The sequence below is a fragment of the Aythya ferina genome (genome assembly GCF_964211825.1).
Source record: "Aythya ferina genome assembly, chromosome: 3".
Taxonomy (NCBI): Eukaryota; Metazoa; Chordata; class Aves; order Anseriformes; family Anatidae; genus Aythya; species Aythya ferina.
This window is the reverse complement of record NC_140298.1, coordinates 8,968,830-8,991,647: the sequence shown is the minus strand read 5'-3', so window position 1 is coordinate 8,991,647 and position 22,818 is coordinate 8,968,830. Positions and strand designations below refer to the sequence as shown.

The window sequence follows — 22,818 nt, the reverse complement described above, 5'->3', positions numbered from 1 at the left end:
TAGCAAGTTTTTCTCTGCAAATTATACTGCTTATGCGGGCTTTTGTTAAGAGCTTAGTACTGGAAAAGGTTTATCCTCATTATTCTAAGCACTGGAGCTCAGTGTATTTTATGGAACAGTAACTTGTGACACATTCTTTTTAAGGGGATTGCTTTATGAGGCTATTTTTCACCCCAAGATAAAACTTTTTCATAGACAGTTATAAAGGTTACCCTTGTCACTGAAAGGGCATTAAAATATAAGGATAGGAATATGATATTTCAGATTTCAGACATGTTCTTGGTCGTCTGCAAAGTCAAGAGAAAGTACAGGAGTTAAAGCAGTTAATAGCCCAGACTACTGCTGCTGACTATACTGCCTTAATGTTCTGTCTCATACACATACCTCTTCCCTCACTCACTGAGGTTGTATTACCCAACTGCACTGTTGCAAAGCTGTTACCAGGATAATAGTATATTTTCAAACTGGCCTACACATTGAAAAACATTCAGAAATTTTGTTAAGGCAGGTTCCTGTATTAAGAACTACATACAAAACCAATCCAGGTCAACCCTTGCCCTCTCAAATGAGGTAAGTCATTTGAGATGATGTCCTGCCATTGAGATCTATGGGTGGGGAAAAGTTAGCATCTTAAAAAAATGATCTGGCCAGGCTGCTGTAATTTAGTGTAGAGGTTCTGAAATGTTGTTGTAGGAAGCATATAATGTCAAGATTTGTGTTATGACCAGGATGAAATAGCACAGGTTCTGCTGAAGGATGCAGCATCTCTTGAATTCTGTTCAGTGTATCTGCAAGATAGTTGAGAGCACAGAAGTGAGCTTGATTTGGAGCTTCAAAAAGGTAATAACAGATGAGCTTTGGGTAGGCAGAGGCTGAAAATACTGGAAACATTTAGCTAAGAAGTGGGAGGGAATGCTATGAAGGATATCTGAAGCAGCAAAGAACGTGGAGAACTGAACTGAAACCTATTCTTTTGTAGGGTACAAGAACAGTCAGAACACTGAAAAAACGGGAAAGCAGCACACATTAAATAACACTGTATAGTGTGTAAATATCCTACGGAACCCTCTGCCCAATTGTCCTTGGAAGCTTAAAAAAATATTTACATAGATTGTGAGAAGAGTCTCGTTAGCTAATGCATAAGGGATAAATTCCCTTGTGTTTCAGGACCTCAGCTAATTACTATCTGCACATAGTACAGAGTTTTCTAGCAATGCAGTGCACTCCTTGATCATCCAGTGTAGTGATGTTCATGTTCCCCAGGAAAGAAAGCCACTGGCCTAGACAAACACTGTGAATGTGATCAGCATCTGGTTTGAGAGCATGCATTTTTAAAATTTATTTTTATGCTGAGATAAAATATGCTGAGATGGCCTCAAGAGCCATCTGGCTCCAGAAAACAGCTACTTTTGAAGATTTGTTTTCAACTTTACTGATTTTTAAACTTCAAATCTCTGGAATCTGAGCTTCAGAAGGTGTTCTTCCCTTCTGGTTGTATTATTTGTAATAAGGATAGATTTTTGCCCTTGTTGGTGTGCAATACAGCATTTCCATGAGTTTGTCTAGGTACGAGAAGAGCAGAAGTGCTTTTGGTGGAACTTCGCTGGGGAAAGACTGTGCAGTCACCTTGAAAACACCACTGCTTGCACGACACCACATGCAGCAAACCCGTTTCAACTCTAGCCGCACATCCAAATGTAGAATTCAGACCCAAGACAGACACAAAGCAAGGAGATATGCCTAGTGAGGTACTATTTGTATTTTCAAATACCACTACTGAACATAACATTTGAATGAACACAGTTGTGTATGATTAGTTTATGACAAGTTGCTTACTTTCAGAAAACTTCCCTATATGTTTAGCATTTTAATAGTCCAGTGCGAAGACAGACTTTGAAGGCAAGTGAGATACCATTTCAACGTATCAGCTGTCTTGGAATTCTTAACATCAGCATATCATCTCTGCCTGTCAGCATAAAACTTCTTCTTGGCTGCAGATGACTGCAAGTAACAAAAATAAGTGTTCAAGCTGGGTGCAGAAGGCAGTGCAGGCAAGGAGCAGGATGCCCATAAACAGTTATAAATAAAAGCCCATCTCTCAAAGGAGAGGCGTGGGGTCAATTCACTAAACAATAGCCATCAAAATAAATCAAGCAGGACTGTCAGAAACTCCTAGTTCATCCTACAAGGTAAAACTCTTTCTGGCAGAGCTATGCTGTGGAGGTTAATCAGCAGAGCTCTCCACTCTCAGAGCCAGCTGCTCAGCTCTCCACTGCACACATACTGCAGACACTCCTCACTTGGTAACTCAGCCTGTGTCCATCAGGGTAACTGTAGGCAAATGGAAGGGAAAGTCAGTGCGAAGGGAACAAGCTAACCTGGCCAACAGAAGGGGCCATAGTTCAGATCACGATGTAGAAGTTCGGTTTGCTGGCAGGTAGCCTCTGAAAAGGTCCCCTCCCTCTCAGTGCTTTTTTTCTCCCAACAGCCATTTTCAGCTTCCACAACAAATCCTTATCAGCCTCCTCCTTGAGCTTTTTCAGGCAGAAGCGGCTGCAAAGTCTCACACAATCTTCACACCTTGTCCACCCCCCAAAAAAGGGGGGAACTTGTGCTTCCACTGTAGGCAGCACAATGGAGGAGTAGAAATACTTGTGCTCCTTTCACCTGTGTTACTGTTCGACACAGCAGGCAGCCACTCCATCCCTGCACAAATATTTGTGTGCTTGTGGCCCGAAGCAGATAGGATGGCTCCAGCTTGGGGAAGCACTTTTAGGGACTCTCCCAGTCATGCTACATACCACATGTGTACAGCACAGAGGTGCCTGGAGACACGTCCTTTGCGTGTGAGTGCATTGTGCCATCAAGATATCCAGGTCTGGGCAGTGAAGCAGCCCTGGATAGACCTCTATGTGAAGAACAGGGCAGTCAGCATCCATCTGCTCAGTTTTCCTGTGCATAATACAATGTTACGCCACATATTTCCAAATAATGAATAACGCCAGGCACACACACACAAAATGGAAGAGACATTTGTGTGTGTCCTTACACACATTTGCGTCAAACGGTGCACTCGTCAGGAGGAGACCAACCTGTTAGAAGCCATCCAGCCTCCCTGCCCAGATGATTTTCCATACATCCCAGGATGTGGTGAACCCAGGCCTTCTGGCTGACCTTGGTGTGCTGATTACAACCCACAGTTGGGAGCAGAGTCATTAGTACCCCCTTGGACTGCTGACATGAACTACTTAAATGTTTAAAGACCAGCTACAAGCTAAACATTTAAAGGAGCAGGAATTCATGCAACAAAAATCTCAGTGAACTGGATGCAAAAACATCACGTGGTCCTTATCCACCAACAGCAACCACATTTGTGCATCAATATGGCACTGTAAGAACAAGCTGTGCTTGTTTTGCCTTCAGTATTGGTCTGTAGGTGTTATAGCCTTTATAATTGTAAGAAGCCAGCACCCTGTGCGAACAAAAGATGTGCACAGGTGAAGTCGTCTGTTCATTTATTTTGAAAGAGGGGTTCATATATTAAGACGACAGAAAACTGCATTACTAGAAACAAGCATCCCAGGTAAAGCAGAATGTATCAGCACAGCCACGGCAAGGGGTTCTTGCTGCTCCTCTCAGCCGCCCCAGTGTGGGGCTGGCTTCCTGCAGCAGCACAGCACCAGAATAATGGAAGAGGGAGAGAAGTGGCACTGCACGCAGCCTGAGGTGAGCCACCCAGCTGCACGCAGCTGGAGACAGCTCGCTTTGTGCAAACACCATGATCTGCACAGGAAGGGGGTTTGAGTCAACATTTATACTTCTGTGATTTACAACTATTTTAAGCCCTCAGTAACAGAGGGCTTCCCTGCCCAAGGCACTGCTTGCCTTATGTCACTTTGCAGCGATGGGGCTGGAGCTGCCTGCTGTCCCTCCTGAGACATGGAGCAGCAGCTTTTCCTCATTCAGACAGAGCCACACAGGGCTCTCCCCTCCGCAGCTCCAAACATACCCGAGGGACATTACATCGGACTCCCTGACCCAAGATTTTCTATTCTCACCCCCAATTGTTTTCTATACTGGTTTGGTTAGGGCTTTTTGCAGATTATACAAGGCTGTGTTATCGTTTAGGGCTTTCAGAGTCTGTCTCAACAGTAAGAGTGGATATCTGAGCAGCCACAATGCCGTCCGCTGATGGTATCAAACAATAAATGGTGTCACTACTACATATCAGAGCCTTCCCTGCTGTTCCCGTACTCGTTTCCAGGAGGAAAAGGCAGTGATGTTTATTTTTCAGCATGTAAACAACCACATAACTACCTCGTGGCATTTTCAGAGAACAGAGTATAATAAGCATCTAACGCTGACTTGATTGGGTGTTAGACGTCAAAACACCATTAAGGAATTCCAGTGCTCAGAAAGCATTTCTGCATGAACAGCCAACTGCTTCAGGTAGCCTAAGGCCAGCAGCCAGCGGCTGGGCTCTTGCATCTTTTCTTTTTAATGCTACTGCAGCCTCACTGAACAAGCAATGCTGTGCCAGGAGTAAAACCTGGATGCCAGCTTCTGTTAGAGCAGCCGGCTGCGCTGAGATGGAAGGTGAGGGTAGCAAGGGTCTAAGGCTGAGCTAAGCTCTCAGACTCTCAATAGAAGCCAGCCACTAAACATGTGCTTTTGGTTAAAAACAAACAAAAAAGCAACACTAACCCCAAATCCACACCACACAGGTATTCCTGAGTCCCAAGTCACATAGGAAGCCATAGAAAGCTCTTTGCCACAGACACAACAGGTCTGTATTGGGTTAGTGACAGCCGGGAGGGTGCTGAGCAAAAACCAGATGCACACACTGAAGAACATGGGCAACATCTCTGGCAGCCTGCCATTATAAAAAGAGGGGAAAAGAGACCAAGTTTAGCAAGAGCCATGTATTTTGCAATAGTTTGAACATCAATATTTATCAGTGCTTTAGCTCTGCTGTCCTCAGATAACCACATCTAACCAAGTACAGAAGTGTCAGAAGGGTTTGATTCAGTCTGGCCTTAGACAAGCTCACACAATTTGGGACACCACAAGTCAGCACAGGTGTAAGTTTCTTGAGCCTGTATAACTCCTATTCACAGCAGGGTTACAGTCAGTGTTGGCTGAACATCCTCTTGGTCCTCAAACTTAGCAGCTGCATCCAACTGCTCCAGTAGTCAGGCAAAGCCTGGAAGCACCCATTCATTATGTTTTGGCCTCCTACGTAGGAAGGGAGATACCCCACAGTTTGGCTACAACAGAAGAGAAGAGTGAGTCAGATTCCACAGAAAGAAAAGGGTAAAACCCACAATCCATATTTATTCCCCACTCCACAATTTTCCACAAGGAAGCGTTGGCATTTGCTTCATGGTCTCTCCGAGGCAGTTTGTTCTTTAGCCAGGGTGGTCACCAAGACCAAGTAAGCACCAAGATTTATTCCCCATGAAAGCCAACATTCGTCAACCTAAGGCAAGCATGGTGCCAAACACATGCAGGTCCCTATGAAAGCATTCAGAGATGACTTTCTCCTCCAAGTTGTGAGGCCCAACATTTGCCTCTCATGAACTCTGAGTTCCCACAGCTTGCTGCTCATCCTGCAGCACCCAGACCCAACAAAATGAGCGCACATTGCAGCTTCCTGCCTGGGAGGGATGTGTCCCCGCAGTTGTTAATATCGCCTTCCCCTTGTGAGAAGGCTGACAACATATATTCTTGCTTCAGAAGTCACTTGAAAGTCACCTGAACCTCCTCAGCTGGCAGCAGGGTTATCAGGAAACCTGGATGTAGACCAAGAAACAGATGAGAATCAATGACACCCAGCTTACAAGGCTGAGCAATAGGTAGGATGGGGAAGCTGTCCAGTGGAGAGAGGAAAAAAAGGCCTGGAAAACTGTCTTCATATTCGTTGGCCTTGAGCTCAGTGAGATGAAGGCAGGTATGAGAAGAACAAACTGAGGGGTTTGGCTGGAGTTGAGAAGCACCTTTCAGGATTGTCACCTCGAGCAAGGTGATGAGTATGTGTCCAGACTGTCTTTGTACACCAGAGCGAGTAGGAGAGTTGCGTGATGCAGCATCAGTGTAAGAAGTTTTTAGGAATCCATAAGCAGGTATCACAAGGGGAGTCGAGCTGCAGAATTGGTGTCAGAGGAAGGAAGGGCTTGAAGGGGAGAGAGAGACAGTGGTAATGGCCTGGTCACTGAAAAGCCAAGTGGTGATTTGATGGACAGTGTTAAAGGGTACCAAGTGAAAGGAGACCTTGGTAGCCAGGAGTAAAGCACCACTCTCCAGGTGGGGGAGCCTTCTGGAAATCTGGATCAGCTGTGTGCCAGAAAGGGTATCAGGAAAAAGGAAACATGCAGGTAGGAGCTCAAAGAGATTGAGGCAGAATCGTGACTCTCCTGATACAGGCAGCACAAGTGAGAAATAAATCAAAGCAGAAAACCAGTGCAGAAAAATTAAGCAGACAGAGGGCAGCAACACTGGAAGGAGATGGAAAGAGGACCTCTGCACATCCATGCAACTTAGGACTAGAGGCATTGTACAGCAGTTTTGGCTGACAGTCAGGCTGTAATCTAGCCTTAGTCACCCTTTACAATTTTTCTTTAAAGTTTAAGATACTTTTGAAACCTTGAAATCAGTTCTGAAAATTGGTTCGAACTAAGGGAAGTACCCAAGGAAGCCTCAGTGCTGAGTAACAAATTCAAAACTCACTAGGTAACACAGGACACAATAACAACTGTGCACGGAGGTACTTTTGACGGACAAGACCTCACTGGATTATAAACTTCTTCAGGCCTATCTTGAACTGAAGCTTTGCAATACCTCACCACTGTGCTCCTTTCTTCTCCCACACAGGGATGTGTATGAAGCCAGCTAATTCCCCTCTTCATCACTCTCCCCACCCAAACTCACTCATTTCTACCTGATCCCACAAGCAATGTGCACCCTCGTGCAGATCCTGTCCCTGAGGCTTCTCTAAGCCACGAGGTAGTTTCACCAGCTTGCCTCCCCTGTTGCTGTCGAAGTACTTACAAGCTCTGACCACGTTGTCTAGGCATACAGTGGAAGTCAGCACCTAGGGATGACAACATTAGTGCAGCTTCTGTAATGGCCATGAAACAAAATACATCTGACAAGAAGCCCTCTCACCTCTGACCCCATGTAATCTTACAGGCTTCCCACATTCAGCCCACGTAGTTTTTCCAATTTGCCCCTGTTCCACAAAATACATATTTATGAATTGAAATGTAAGCACATGGTTTTTCTTCCTGCTTCCCATTTTCAATACATTTGCTATTCAAAACTGTTTTCTGAAGGCAAATTGCAACACAAATATTGTTCCAGTCACAGCAGTCTATTCCCTTACACTAATACAGAACAGGCAGTACAAAAAGTTGAATTCCTCAGCTGGTGTAAACAAAATGGAAGTAATAAATATGGTTATGGCTTAGGACCTTTGAATGGCTCTCAAATAGCCCAGATTATGAATTGTTTGAGATGGAACCACGGGAAATTTAATTTACCCTTACTACTGCTACAACTCACTTGCCATAGCTCCAAGGAACATCTCATTTATAATAACAGATCAGGGAAGAGTTCCAGCAAAAAGAGCTGAAGAGGCTTTAAAGAGCTGGAGGAAGGAGGATTTCCTCATCCCCAAGCAAGGGCTCCCCTGGCATCCCCCAAAATGAACTTGGCTTGAACAAGACTAATACATGATACACGGTCATTATAAGCATTAGAGACACCCAGAAGATCTAAAAAAATAAATAAATAAATTAAAAAAAAAAGGAAACATTATATATATATATATATATATATATACATATATATATAAATAAGTAGTATGCTGTTCCCAAAGGGGTAGAGGTGAGGAAACCCACTGTGTGCACAGACCTGACACCCTGCTTACAGCAGAGAGAGCTCACATGCCCTGAAAGGAGAAGATGGAAGAGCCACAGAAGGATGAGGAGCAGACTGTAAGAACAGGAATCTGCTGGGCTAGGGCAGCACAGCTCCAACCTGCTGGCTGAAAGACACAGGAGAAGCCCAGCACGCTACAGGGAGCTGCTGCTGAGCTGTACGACCATTACAGGGGGACAACCAGAAACACTCACGTGCCCCAAAAGTAACTTCGCATTGCCTGCTAGTTCCGAGTGTCCGTGTCAGCAGCTACTCTCTGTTGGACCAGAATGACCTAACGCCCACTAAGGAGAAAAGGAAGAAATTAAATACAAACGTTTATTTAAAAGGAATAACTAAAAGCAACAACAAAAAAAGACATTTCATCATGACTTTCATCCCCTCCCTCCTGTAATCCCCCAGTACCCCCATCCTCCTGGCAGCACCTCCCTGGAGCAGCCTGCACCTCTCCCACCACCCTCCTGCCCAGCTGAGGGCATCGCATGTCTAAAGGAGCACAGCCCTCCCCTCCCAGCTGCCTCTGGTTGACCTGGCTGCTAATTGCAAACCACTGGCTTCTTCCCTTACCAGCCTCGGAGTTTCAGGGTTTCTGTGCCCCTTAAAGCCTCCCTGCTTGAACAAATTTCAGTTTCTGTTAACTACGAATACCTGAGTTCAACAGTCAAACCTCTTCCTGGGTGCTGAAAGGCACCATCCATTTTTAAAACACTCCCTTGCATTTATTTTTTTTAAACAAATTTGTTGAGGCTGGGCTCTTAACCCCGTGTGGTTTGCTTTCTGTGAGCAGCTGTGGGAGGGAACTGCTCCTGAACACAGAAAATATGCAGCGAAAATGAATTTCAGAGATGCGCGTTGCTTTGTTTACAGAAACCAATTTTAAAATGAGCCTTCAGCATTCACAGCGAGACCTGCTGGGGGATTGCTGAAAAGATGTTGAAATATTTTCCTCAATACATTTTTGATGAGGTTTGTAGTCAAAACCTTCAAAACTGGAAAGCCGGCCGTTTTCTTTTGAGCTCTAGATAAGATTGTAAATAACTTTAAAAAAAAAAAAATCATCCTTAAAATCTCCTTTTAACAGGCTTTTCAGAATTCCCACTAATAGTTTTCACCCCAATTGTATGTATACCTGTGGCCTTTGGCCAGTTGTATTTCCTTCTCTATTTTTACGTGCTTGGGAGAGGTGGGATTGCTCCCAGGGATGAGCGAGCCCTCGGCAGAAGAGTGGGTCTCCTAGCTAGAGCCCTACATTTAAAAATCTGCTCCAAATCTTCAAAAAATCTTCAAGGATGCCAACAAACACCCTTCGACCCCTTGTGCTAAGGCCCTTGTCACCTGGCAGGGCTGCTCATTTATCTCCTGCTCGGCACCTCAGGGCCCATGTACAGAACACGCCTGAGAAACTCCCCAGCACCCGTCCTCAGCATCGTCACAGCTGCTGCCAACATTTTCAGTCTGAAATTCAGCTGCTGCAAGAAACGGTGGTAAAGATGGTGCTGAGCCCACTCGTGTGGAGATCCGTATCTGGAGATTGCCTGTCAGTCTTGCATCCAAGAGGCAGTGGGGAAAAAAAGAGCTGAATACCCCTGCAGAGGAAGGAGGAGGAAGGATGCAACCCCGGTATTTCCCAGCAGAGAGCAGAGAGGCAAGAAGCACCCTGCTCCTTCCTTTCGCAGGGAGAAATGCCTGAGAGCTTACAAGGCTGATGCTGCAGCAGCTGAGATCTCAGGACTTTTTCACCAGGTTTTCTGCCTGGGATACTGACAACTGTCAGAAACTTGCCTGGAAGCAATAAACTAAGCCCCCAAAAATAAAGCACAAGCGAAAGGCACAATTGAAAGTCATATCTGAACAGGCGAGACACCGTGCCAAAGCAGTCAGCAGCCCAGTGGATATTTTAGACTGTTTAATCCCTCAAAGATATGCCAAATATGTATCTGCAAATCCTCAGCAGACAGCTCTGCTTCAGGGAGAGGCTCACGCCAAAGAAAAGCAACGTTGGTGCCTTCCTTCTGCTGCAGCTTCTGGTAAGCAAAAGTTATAATTTAATAATTGTCATACGGTGGAAATAATTGGAGCCCTAACGACCCTGTTCTACAGCCCAGCAAGCAGCGTTCCCGAAATGCAAAGCTGAATCACTTTATGAGGAAATTCCCCCACGTCTGAGGCAGCCAGCAGAGCCGGGGCAATGGATACCCAGCGCCTTCCCTTTGGTTTTTGGTAACGTTTCCAGGCCTGCCTTGCTGGGCAGTGCCCCACAGAGGTGCAGCAGCCTGAGAAAGGGGGTGATGCTGACGTGCTGTGCCGCTCGCCGGTGCCGTGCTGCACCCTGCTGCAGAGATCTGCTCCCCTGCTGCAAACCTGCATGAGCCCAGCCCCAGGAGGCAAGCAGGAGCTGCCCGGCACCGTCTTGGTCGGGTGCCTGCAGCTGAAGCCAAGGGAGGGAAAGGGGCTGACTGCTGCCACGGCGTGAACCCAAATCGCTGCCGGGGGAAAGGTCCCTCCTCGAGGCTTTTCCCTCCGCTGGGCAGGAGGCACGGAGAGCATTTTGCACGCTCTATTTTCCCGGCAGCTCAGAGCAAGGCCTGCGGCGCGGGTGTCACTCCGAATTGCTTTTCTCCATTCCCTGCAAACCTTTAACCACCGCGTTTTCCTCCTGCCAGCCAGCGGACAGGAGCGAGACCTGGTGCAAGGCGCAGGCCGGGAGGCCAGAAATACATTCACCTTCCTTCTATGCACCAGCGATGCAGGGCTGAGCCCTCGCTGGGGTTTCTGAGCTGGTTGGGAACCAGGAGGGACCGGGGGGGACCCGCACCCTCTCTGCAACCCAGCGGGCTGCTCGTGTACAGGCACAGCAGGGATAAATCCCCCCTCCCCTTCCCGGCCGCTGCCGCAGCTTGCTGTCGCCGTTTTTCTTCCGATCTCTGCCGCCCTCTGCCGAGGCAGAGAGGAGAGAGAGCCCTTGCGATGAGCCCGAGCGTCAGGATTTTGGCTGCAAAAGATCAGGCTCATCCTCAGGAAAAAGGCAGCGCGGGCATCGCAGCCCGTGTTCTCCTCCTCTTCGTCCCCAGCATAAGCTCCCCGAAGCGCATCCCCGAGGGCGGTGTTTCTTCTTTCATCGCGGCACGGTGCTTTAGGGGTTCATTCATCATCACCGCCTTGCGTGAGGCAAACACTGGTTTAACCGATTTACAGAGAAGTAGGGAAAAAAAAAGGGGTGTGTGTGTAAGAAACGGGTTAGAGGCTCTGGCTTGAAACGGGGCCCCTGCACTTCGGATTTTGCACCTGAATTTCTCCCTGCCCCTCAGGAGCCCTTCTGGGAAACTGAGCCCTGAGCCATCTGCGGCTGCTGACAACCCCAATTCCCAAGGGGCATCTGCTTCCCATCAGCAACCCCGTGACGAGGCTGCCCCTTGCACAGGCTTGCCTGGGCCCTGTGCAGGTGTCATTTTTAAGTAAGTTAAGAGAAAAAACGGGTTTTTGAAAGAGAGAGGGAGAGAAACACAGTGAGCACGGCTGGAGCCACACAGCTACGTGTGTACATCAGGCACCAGCATTTCCCGAGCGCTGCTGTTCCCATCGCCTGCTGCAAAACAGAGGCTTGAACCGTGCGCAGAACCCAGGGAGGAGACAAAACCCCTCAGGCGGGCTCCTGTCTGCAGGGGCAGACCGAGAGCCTGGTGCCCAGCAGGAAAAGCTCCCCCAGACACCTGCTGGAGAGCCACAAAATGCCAGCGAGGCTGCTCCCGCACGGATCCGCTCAGCCGTGGGAGGGAGGCAAGGCAGCACAGCAATGCAGCCCCTCGCTTCCCTCCTGCACCTCTAGGAACGATCGCTTCGTTCCTCGACGCCCGAATCTTCCCCTCTGCAAAGCGAGAGCACCATTTCCATCGTAAAGCAGCTTGAGAGCTGTTGGTAACGAGATTTATGATTATTGAGGAGTTATTTAGTGCGGCTTTTAGATCCTGCATCATTGATTTTGCTTTACAGACTCAGTGGCTCCTGCTGCTATTACCGGTTAACTCGCGCCGGCCACTCGGTAGCTTCTGGATGCTGTTTCTCGAGCAGGACCCAGCGTGCTTGGAGCTGCACAGGGAGGAGCATCGGCTGCGACCACCAGAGGATTTGGGAGAAATTAGATCCTGAGCATTTCTGATGAGCTCTGTGGAAAGTGGCAGGTGATGGCAGCCCCTAGAGCAGGCCTTTCCTCATCGTTCCTGCTGCCTGTAGGATCTGCAGCCACTTCAACACCTCTGGGCGAGCTCTGCCACGCTGCACTTCTCTCCTCCATATAACCCTTTGGGAAGGCTGCAAAACAACCGTGCAAAGGGAGATGTCCTGGTCAGGTTACGGTACTGGGTTTCAGGTGGGGAGGTGGGCACACACCTGGTACACACACCTGCTGGCTCCAGGCCTTCGTCAGCCTGCGTGGCTTGGATAGCAACTTGCAGTTTCCCCCCTCAGCACAATCCGTACCATTTGGCTTAGTGGGATTAATAACAACCAGCAACAACAAGAAAGCAGGTTTGCCACAAGCAGAGTGCCTGAGCATCCTTTGTGTTTCTGAGCGTGTGAAGGACAAGATCCTGAGTCACCAAAGAGAAAGGTCTCGGGAAGCCCAGACAAACCACGAACCACTCGGCAGCATTTCTGCTTTGTTTGCAGGGCTGTCACTCAGCCGTACTCACAAAACTACGTCTCCCTCTAAGCAGCCGAGCTGCCAGTTTGTGGTCTGGTGTGAAACAGCACAAGTTCAGGATTGGTGCTGCCAGTGCTTCACCTCTCTGGCCATCAGTGCCTGGTCCTCACAGAAATCCCACAGCTTCAGTTGCACGCACCAACTTGATGCTCTCGCAGGCAATGCCCTGAGGAAGGCAGAAGATGCTGCCAAAGCCTGAGGTGCAGACTGTGCCCAGCTTTCCACGAGCAGGTGAGGAAGAGCGTGCACACAACGCCTTTTCTATAGGAGCTAGGCTCAGCAATGCTTCCAACATATCCCCTGAATGCATCACCCCACCTCATGGTTGCTTTTAACCCCCAAACAAAATCCCAAGCAGGAGCTCAGAGCTTGGCTTCCAGCCCCCAGGGCTGGGTTTTCATTCAAGCACATTTCTGTGTTGCTCTGACCCCATTCACAAAGCGATGCAGGACAGACGGCGTCTGCAGGCAGGAGACGTCGCGGCAGCAGACGTGGAAACGGCCTCGTGGTACCGGGAGATCTGGCGTGCGCTGGAACAGCTCAGCAGCAGCACTGAGCCCTCTCCTCTCCTGGACACAAGAAATCATCGTTGAGCCACACTGACAGATTTTGATTTTCATATACTGGGTGAGAATGGTCAATTCTTAACAGGGTAATTGAAGTTCCTCTTTAATAAACCAGCATAAAGCATTTTATGGCTCCCGGCTAGCATCCAGTGTAACTGAAGTTCAGATAAAGGCATCGACAAAGAAACATCTATTGCACCTAATGTTTATTGACCAGATATAAAAGCAGCAGGCTGTGGCAAGAGTTCTCCAGAGAGCTCGCTGCTTCGGCTCCGGTGGGGGATGTCTTTGCGTTTTGGCTGGCGCTGCTTTGCTGCACGCAGCGAGCGCCTTTGCAGCTCCCGTCTCCCCGCGGGGAGATCTGAGCTCCTCCGTTTTTTTCGCCACCCGCTTCCATCCGTTATCGTGACGGCGGCTGGAAGCTGGGCACGAAGCAGCCTGCCTCGAACCAGGCAGCGAGGCTGAGCTTATCACCGCCGAAACACGGCTCCCCGCGCGCATGGCTGGGCTGCCGCGCTCATCGCCGCACCCGAGGGGCTGCGGGAGCGCGGGCGCGGTGCAGAGGGGCCAGGTGGAAGCGCGCTGCTGGAGCCCGCTGCTTTATTTAACTCCAGATTTCTTCGCCTCCCTACAGCGGCAGCTTTCTGCCTGCGCTTCTCTCACGCTCTCTCCGTCGCAGCCCCAGGCATCACAACAACTTTGATTTCTTAAAGGCAGACAACTGTATTTGCACTGCATTCTTCGTACCCACGACTATCACAGAGGTGAAGACGGCACAAGAAATGAGACGGCCTTAACAAAACCAACCCCCACGCTCAGAGCCCTGCCACTGCAAGCTGCTTGTGAATAATCTGGAGTTTTCAGGTCAAACTAAAGGCTCGAAAATAACATCCTAGCATCGTCAGATGGCAACAGCACAGTGGCCCATTCCTGCTGTAATTTTTGCTGGAGAACAGACTTTCTCGGTTTCTGCTACCTGCTTTCATCTTCCCTTTGCACTGCTTTAATCCTCTCTGCCCTCCTGCCTCACTGCAACCACGGAAACCCATCCGTCCTGCTCATTTCTCCTCTGCCCCATCGCATCCCTCCCTCCCCTCCTCCTGAGCACCCCACGCTGGGTTCCCATTCCTTCCCCGGGATGAGCACCCCTCTTGGTTTCTCCTCCGCTCGCAGTGGTGTTTCCTCTACGTCACTTCCAGCACCGTATGCTTCTCCCCCTTGCATCTGCCCCTTCCTCCCCACAGTTGCCTGCTTTTTATGTCCCTCCTTGCACTAAAACAGGCAGCCAGTTGGTATTCCCACCCGGGAGGAAGAGCACTGGGCTCCATTCTTGGGTACGGTTTTGGATTCCCATTGCTAACACAGCCAGTCTCCTCCGGTTACCCAAAAGGGAGCTCAGCAGACGAGTTTTCAGCTGCCAGCTAGGAAGCATCCTCAGGAGCATTCTCTATTTCTGTCGATAGCTCCTCCATTGCTGCCACCACACACTGAGATCATATATCCCAGTACTTTTCCAGGGGAAAAGACGAATTAGCTAGAATCTCGCAACTTCCAAGCGGCAATCCTAAATTATCTCAAGCCTCACAAGAAGCAGCACAAGCGCAGCAGCACGGTGACGTGGGCTGGCTTTGGTGCCCAGTATCTGAACACAACACCACAACAGGCCACACCTGTCCTGAGCAGCCACCGGCACAGGCAGAGCGCAGCTCAGGCCCTAAATGGACTCGGTGGACGTGTTATAGGGGTGGCCTGCAGCCTATGGGAATGGCATCTGTATACCAAAGGCCAGGAAGGGAGCAATTGTTGATGAGGATGCACTGGGTAGTATGGGACCTGAGCGTGACACAAACGGTAAGGAATGAAGGGTGGAGATTGTTCTGATTTGGCTGGCAGAGGGTTAATTATCTTCACGGTACCCCGCATGGATCTGTGACCAAAGCAGTGCTGATGACACGCCGATGTTTTAGCTGCTGCCGAGCAGTGCTCACAGTGTCAGGGCCTGCTCTGCTTCTCCTGCTGCCCTTCCAGCAAGCAGGCCGGGGGTGCACAAGAAGCTGGCAGGGGACTCAGCCAGGACAGCTGTCCAAAGGCATATTCCGTGCCGTGTGGCATTGTGCTTGCCCCACCTGGCATTATAACCGGGGAGAAGGAGAATAAACTTGGGGGTGACATCTAGAGCGATGGCGCTGACCTTCCCAAGTAGCTGTTACACGCGCTGAAGCCCTATGATGCTTTCCTAGAAATGGCTGAACATCTGCCTGCCGATGGGAAGCCGTGAACGAGTTCCTTATTTTGCTTTGCTTGCGTGCACAGCTTTTGCTTTATCTATTAAGCTGACTTGATATCAACCCACGAGCTTTCTCACTTTTACCTTCCTGATTCTGTTCCCCATCCCACTGCGAGTGGGTGAGCATGCAGCTGCACGGTGCTTGGCTGCCTGCCGGGGTTAACCCACAACACAGTTGCAGTCAGGAACGTCTCAAGGAAACTTGGAGCTTTTCATGCGGTGGGACACACGCAAACATTCATCTTGTTGGCAGGATTACAACTTGCATCTGTGCTGCTAAAACGCAAATGCAGCTGTGGAGCAGCTGAAAGCCCTTACAATATGCATGACTGAGTGGCCTTGGCCACTTTGCAGTTACCGGGAGTCCAGTGGGTTCCCACCTTCAGCTCAGGCCAGCAGGATACACCTGGAGGCTGCAACATGACCAAACAACCCAGTTCCTCCAGCCTAGGGCTTCAGGGAGCACTGCCTGGATTGACCAAGGGAGGTGAGGAGAGGTGTGGGAGGACAGGCAGCACAAGAGGCCCCGCAGATGTGTCCTACCAGAGCTGTCAAGCCCTCCTCACTCTCCTTCTGCTGCCCACAGGCAGAGGCCCCTGCTCCCCATCCACCAGCCCTGCCCCAGGCTTGCAGGGCACCTGTGGTCCCACAGCTGGTTCCAGAGCTCTTCACCTGAGGCTTTGCAGAGAGCTGCCCGGGATGCTCTGGCTGCTGCTTTCAGCCGCTCTCCAGTGCTCGCTTCCTGCTTCGCCATCTGCTCCTAAACATATTGTGTTAGCGCAGTGTTTCGCAGGGGCTGTTGGTGCACAGAAGTAAGCAGGTTTAGCAATCGCCATCACGCTGGATTTCTGAAAAGCCAAGTACTACGTGCAGCATTCCCTTCGGTGAGTTTAAGTGCTCTGACCTTTACAACTCCACAAAGCGTTGGGAGGCAGGGAAGGGGAAGCGTGGAGAGGAATGAACCCACCCACTGCTGCTGGTGCCGCTGCTGCCTCCCCCGTGCCCCAGGCGGCTCCTCTCTTCTGCGTGGGTTTGGCCGCACTCTGCAGACGTGCTGGATGCACCAGGCTCTGAGGCCGAACCCCGTGGAAAGCACCATGGCTCTGCCCCCGGGGCTCAGAGGGCTGTGGGTCAGTCACAGGACAGGAGGAGAGATGTGATCACAGTCTCCTCCACCCAAGGAAGCTCAAAACTCCCTCCATGGTAGGGGTGGGGACTCGCCAAGGTCCGCGGTCCCCAGGAAATTGCAGTGCTTGCTTTTCCTGGAAAATATACACACTGCTTTTATCAGAGCTGGGTCTCTGTAGTCTTCTGTGTTAACTCACTGTGCTGGATGTGATACAAAGACAACTCTCACCGATGGACCTGTGTCTCTGCAATCACCAGCCACATGCCCGAGCCTCACCTCCCTGTGGCAAAGGTGGGATCCAAGGGACAACAAAGGCAACAGAACCTCTCCAAACTGTTAGACCGGGCTGTTTGCCTAGCTACACATCTCTAAGAGGCAAAAAGAAATTCCCTTCTAGAGATTGGCTGTAAATGGTCATACACATAAACTACAATTATGTATATGTATGTGAGCTTTATATAGACACACACACAGTCTATGCTTACACACATGCACACGTTAAAGCCTTTGGTGGTGTTGATTGATTCCTACAGCCTGAGCTAGCTGAATTCCTTGAGATAAGGCCTCGGCACCTAATGGTATTCACTGCACTGGGGACATTACGCTACGACGTTTATATGAAAAACCTCCTATTTTTCAATAGTTGAAACTCTTAAGGCCTTAATCAGGTTAGAGGGATTCAGAAGCTAGATTGTGATCTGCACCATGTTGGAAATCGAATTGCTTTTTTCTAACTCCCTAAAATAATGATTTGAAAAGGACAGAAAATCCCACCATTCCAGCAGGCTTCTCTTCTCCATGTCTGCATAAGACTTGCTCCAGCAGCCGGGTGCCATCCTTCTGGTTTCCAGGAGCATTTCAAGGCAGTATTGCAGGAAACAGATGTATTTTTATGGTAATCATTTTAACACCTTTGACATTGTTTTGTAACTACCTTGGATCCTGTTACGCTTCACAAAGCTGGAGAGAGAGATGAGGGCTGACAAGTCTAAATTTAAGGAGCAGGGCAGACCTGATTCACTTTCTGGCACTGTTGCTGGGTCCCTCCGTGAGCGGGTAAATCTCCGGTGTCTGTGCAGCATCTCAACTTCACTCAGGTCGGCCCAGGAGCCCTTTTTGCTTCAGCCACTTGTGCCAGGAGCAGCTTTCGTGGTGAGAAGGTCAGTGGCATGCAGGCACAAGGCAGTACGTCCCCACCACACGCACACAGGGCTGAGTCCGAGGCCACGGCTGGTCGGGGCTAATGCAAGATCTGCCCAGCAGGACGTTGTGTGGGCAGGCTAAGCCTAAACCCGGTGCTTTGCTGCAGAAATGCCTGTGCCAATGCGTGCCTCAGCGGCAGTGCCTGTGCTTGACAAGTGCTCTGTTTACAAGATCCACATATTAGCTTGTCTTTCTTATGCCGCAAGTATTCGCCAGGTCTTTTTATATTTTTACCTCACCTACCCGAGAGGAAAGGAGCAGGGAGTCACGGCTGCTCCCTTCCCCCTGCCCAACCACCCGCAGCCAATAAAGGCTAAGCCAGGCTAAGGAAACAAATATCAGGCTGGCATACCAAAGATCTCAGTGCCCTGAAACAAAGTAAATATCTCGAGTATTTACAGTACCAAAGTTATATTGGAAAATGTTCCCACGGAGACACCGACTCAATGGGAAGTGTTAGGGGGGGTTCGGCTAGTGCATGGACTCAAGGCCCTGCCGCAGAGCCTGCTGCCATCTCCTAAGGAGAGGAGGGCCAGGGACGTGCAGCCCCCAGCTGCCTGGGTAAAAAGCAGCAGAGCATTGCTAAGAGCTGGGGAAAAGAGTAAAAAGTAACTTTCCTCCCAACGTACCTGATTCCTGAATCTCAAACAATCAGGTTTCAGGAGGAAGGTAAGAAAAAGAAAGGCCTTAAGGGATTTGCTTTGTTTCTGGGGAAATCAAAGACGATGAGGAACCAAGATAAATAACCCTCAGCAGCAGCGCGGAGCAGCTGCTCCGCACGCAGCACCCTTTCTGTACTGCTCACCCTCAGCAGACCGCACGGAGGACGTGCAGCCCTGTCCCAGGAGCCTCACACCTCTCTCACAGAGAAAGCAGCAGCCCACCTCCCCCAGCATCTCATTCACAGCCCTTCCTTTTGCCCTCTCAATGTACACGGATGGTTTCAGCTCCCAGTCCCTTTTCACTCCTCCAAAATCCACACCCATTTTGTGCTGGGCGATGCTGGCTGGGGGAGCAGGGCTGCAGAAAGCAGCACGGTGAGGGCAGCTCCTCAGGCCAGCCACCAGAGCAGCATTCCTAGCACAACAGGTAAAGAAAGGAAGGAAAAATATCTATTTTCATTCATATATAAAAGTAAAACCTTCCTAGGCTTAGAGTTCCTTGACTCATTTTGCTCCTCAGACCTACTCCAGCGCTTTCAGCCTGCTTTTGGGGATGGGTTGAGAAGGATTCCCCTCCTCAGCTGTTTCCCAGCAGGTAAAGTCCAGCTGTAAAAATATCCACGTTTACAGCTTCTAACCACATCGCAGCTACCAGCTCATCCCAGACAGACTGGAATCAGGATCCTTCGACATCCTCCCCGTGCTCTGCCTTCCCCTCCTGCTACTCAGCGCATCTGGTCAGCCAAGGAGCTCTCTGAGTTTCCCCACTTGGTGAGAGAGCATTCACGTCCCACTTTGCTGCAGAACGGCGTGTAGGTGTTTTCTCATTGCCAGCCGCCCCCTCAGCCCTCCCGAGGGGATGCTCACGTCCCCTGAGCTCGATCTGTGTGCCGAATCCACCGACGCTACCGGCAGTCTGAGCATTTATTGCTAATAACACGATTTCCTGGGGAGTGGAGAGGGAAAGTAACCCAGACAGCCAGAGGAACAAGCATAGACCTGAAGTGATGAATCAGAGAAACACAGGATCACCAAGTACAGCAGGGCTTACCGTCACCACCTCCTCTAAGGCAGGAAACCACTCCTGGGCTCTGCGCCTTGCATTCCTCTCCATCGAGAGGGGGAAAAACCTGCAAGTACTGGCAAGGGGTGGACTCAAACTGCAGGATTCGCCCTAAAAGGGGCAGCTTTCGGTCTTGTTTTGGCCCACCAAACTTTGGAGCAGAGCTGGCTGCCCAGCAAAGCTGCTGCAGTGTCTGCATCCCCGCATGGGGCAGATGGAGGCGCCCAGGGGACAGCAGCTGCTGCAAAAGCCTAAAGGCTGCACTGCTTGCAATTCATCTGACTTACAAAAACGAACTCACCAAAAGCAGCCAGACTGTGGCTAAAAATGTTTACCTCCCTCACTCTTCTGTAAGCTTAACATTAACAGCAATATTGGATTTTAGTTTTTATTGCTTCCAATCTGAAACTTCACTTTCTAAATTCCAGCCCAGCCCAGCCTTCCACTGCTGAGTTACAAACCCTGAAATTAGACACCGAGGGATATGTGACTGCAATAGAAACGATGGCACTGCCTCAACTCAAAAGGGACAGGATCACGGCTTATAAATATCTTCAAGGTGACAGTATATGAGAAGGCTGGGAATTATGAATATTTTTAACAGATAGCAGGAGAGGGAGCATTCGCTTACAGGTAGTGCGGAAGGAAAATATCTGTAGCCAGGGGGAAATTCTTGATAGGGAAGGGGTAGAGAAGCTCACTGACAGAGGCACCTTGGGCCTGTTTCCTGCCACTCAGCTGATGCAAAGGCTGCCGGTGGGCGATGGGGCCAGGCCCCTTTGATTGGCCATGCTGTGGCTCAGATTTATAACCTGGGTACAGATTTATAACCTGAGCTACAAAAGGACAGCAGGCCACAACCAGCCCCCGTGTTGGCACACATCGCGTTGCCTTCAGCTTCCAATGAAAGGTCACCAGTACATGCCATCAGTAAGTTTGTTTTTTCTCCTCCACATGGAACAGCAAACCCCACCTCTAGCCATCTCCACAGCACGAAGAAACTGAAGCACCAAAGGTAGGTGTGTCTGCTGCTAATTTAATAAACCAACCAAGGTCACAGCATCCCAACTCGTTGGTCTGCCATTGCATTTGCAGGCTGATGAAAGAGCACAAAAAGAGGGGGACTGACTTTTGGGTGAGGGTTATCACGTGCCCTTGATAAGCTCTGCAACACCTCGCTGCTGCTGTTGGACAGTTTGACCCAGGCAAGCCCGCAGCATGCTGGCCTTTGGCACATGCAGTGTTGGGCTCGCACAGAAACACATGACCCACACTTACACCTGCTGCTTAAGCTGTGGAGTGCTGGTGCCTCCAGCCTGGCGTTTCTAAAAGGTGGAAATAAGACATTAGAAGAGATCACATTTTCTTTCAAGGACTTAACAGGTCACTTGTATTTCTTTGCAGCTTCTCCAGCTTACAGCTGCAGCACAACAGCCTTCAGCAGCAGCACAACAGCCGCTGGGCCCACTCCAAATCTGTGATTTTCTTCACAATTTTCCACGGCAATGCTTCACGCTGTCAGTTTATGTCTGCGTCCCCATCATCCTGCGTACATCTGGGCAGGAGGGAAGGGCTTGGGCAATGCTTCCAGCTGCCCTCGGCTTTGCAAGCAGCTTTGAGACTGCTTCTTTCACTACGGCTTCAATGTTTCTCTCCTGTTTGAGAGTCTCCGCACATGATGCTCTACTTTGGCTAATTAATTTTTAAAGAAGCTTTGTATATTAATGCAAATTCTATTAGTGATGCCTCTTGGCAGCCTGTGTATTAAATGTGATGCCAGTAGCATGACAACACTTGACAGTCTCCACAGTGGTAAATTACATATATTATTATTTCATGCCCCTTTTAATGCTTTTAAGACACATCCTTAAAATAAGTCAGGACTGTTAGCATGCTTCTCCTAAAGCACAAAAATATTGCTTCTTAATTTAGCAAAGCGTATGTTCCTATTAGAGCTATAGATGCCAGATAAAGACTTGCACACACCATGTGTGGTGTGAAATGGCGTAGTTGTGTTGCCTTCAGCGGGACTGCAGAGACCGGTATCAACAGAGACTCTGACCCGCTGTTCCTCCGTGACTGTACCTTGATGTTCCAAGCCGGGTGATCATCACCAGGGGTTAATCACAACATCTAATAACAAGCCCATCTACGCTACAAACTGTTTTTGTGATCCGAGTTCAAAAATCTCTGCTCGTGCACCAGCCGCTAAAGAGGGGCAAAGGGAGATGCTGCGCAAGCGAGAACCACCGCCTGGGAGAGTTCATCGCACGAAGCTCAGTGCCTGCGCTGGCTGCCTTGGATTCCACCACTTCATGTTAAGGGAGAAAAATCTGCTGACAAGTTGCACCCACAGTGAATAAATCGTGCTGACTGCTCGTCATCCAGCAAACCTTGGACTCAGGAAGGGCACCGTGCAAGATCCATGCATAGATGATCAGAAGCAGGAGGTGTTACAGAGGGACAGGGTCAGGGCTCAAATGAAGGGAACATCTCTGGGCTGCATTCACGGGATCAGCAGGGCTGAAAGCCTGGGATGGGTCAAAAAGCAAGAGGAGAGAGGAAAAAGAAGGGAAGCAGGAGCAGCTTTGGAACAGTTGTGGACACAGCTGGCCCCACAGGGATCAAATGTGAAAGACCCTTTAAGCAGTGGGAACATGTTAAATCCCAGAGGGGAAACAGAGGCTGACAATCACTGTGTAGCCAAATAAAACCCAACACATTGGCAAATGCCCTCTGCCTTTCCATGCCTGGTCCAGGTGTTCAACACTTTACTGCTCTGCTAGTCCATAAAAGTAAAACTAATCAAAAGATCTCAGCCCCACGTAGGTGTTAAATGTGATGCCACACAATAAAACTTATTGATTTCTATTTGGTTGTTGTTTGTTTGTTTGTTTGTTTTCTTTAATATATAAGGAAAGACATGCACAGAGGACATGGGAACACTACCAATTAAGCTCTCAGAAGCTGGGACATGCCAGAAGCGAGGCCACGTGGGTAACTTTAACTCAACCCTCCTGACCTTGAGCTGCACGGTCACACCCTGGTCTTTGTCCTGGCTCCCTGCCGCACTTCGCTGTGAAATACTGGCTGTTTTGCTCCAGCAAATGTTGTCTGCCATCTCCTGCCTATGACTTGGTAACCTTAGCATCCTTCAAACGAAAGGGGCAGATCCACTGATAAGGTCAAGCTGCTCTCTGTCCCTGAGGTCTCTGTGGTTGCTCAGAAGACTTTACCTAGGTAAGACAGGTATTGTAACAGAAGGCGAGCA

At 49.5% G+C, this 22,818-nt stretch overlaps 2 long non-coding RNA genes across 6 annotated transcripts; one reads left to right on the top strand and one right to left on the bottom strand.

Annotated features, from left to right (window-relative positions):
* Positions 1–4,907: 4,907 nt before the first annotated feature.
* Positions 4,908–9,278, bottom strand: LOC311434494. 3 transcript variants are annotated; one of them, XR_014691530.1, is made up of 5 exons: positions 9,075–9,278; positions 7,912–8,222; positions 7,048–7,090; positions 5,658–5,792; positions 4,908–5,267 (listed from the first exon to the last, which is right to left on the bottom strand). It is a non-coding gene; the product is annotated as an uncharacterized lncRNA (long non-coding RNA). The 3 variants fall into 3 exon arrangements; XR_014691531.1 differs by lacking the exon at positions 9,075–9,278 and adding an exon at positions 8,506–8,947; XR_014691532.1 differs by lacking the exon at positions 9,075–9,278 and adding an exon at positions 8,344–8,399.
* A 78-nt stretch (positions 9,279–9,356) lies between these two features.
* On the top strand, positions 9,357–22,418 carry LOC311434495. 3 transcript variants are annotated; one of them, XR_014691533.1, is made up of 4 exons: positions 9,357–9,965; positions 10,039–16,374; positions 19,115–20,562; positions 20,952–22,418. It is a non-coding gene; the product is annotated as an uncharacterized lncRNA (long non-coding RNA). The 3 variants fall into 3 exon arrangements; XR_014691534.1 differs by having other exon boundaries at positions 9,516–9,965; positions 11,929–16,374; positions 19,133–20,562; XR_014691535.1 differs by having other exon boundaries at positions 9,517–9,965; positions 11,929–16,374.
* Positions 22,419–22,818: the final 400 nt, after the last annotated feature.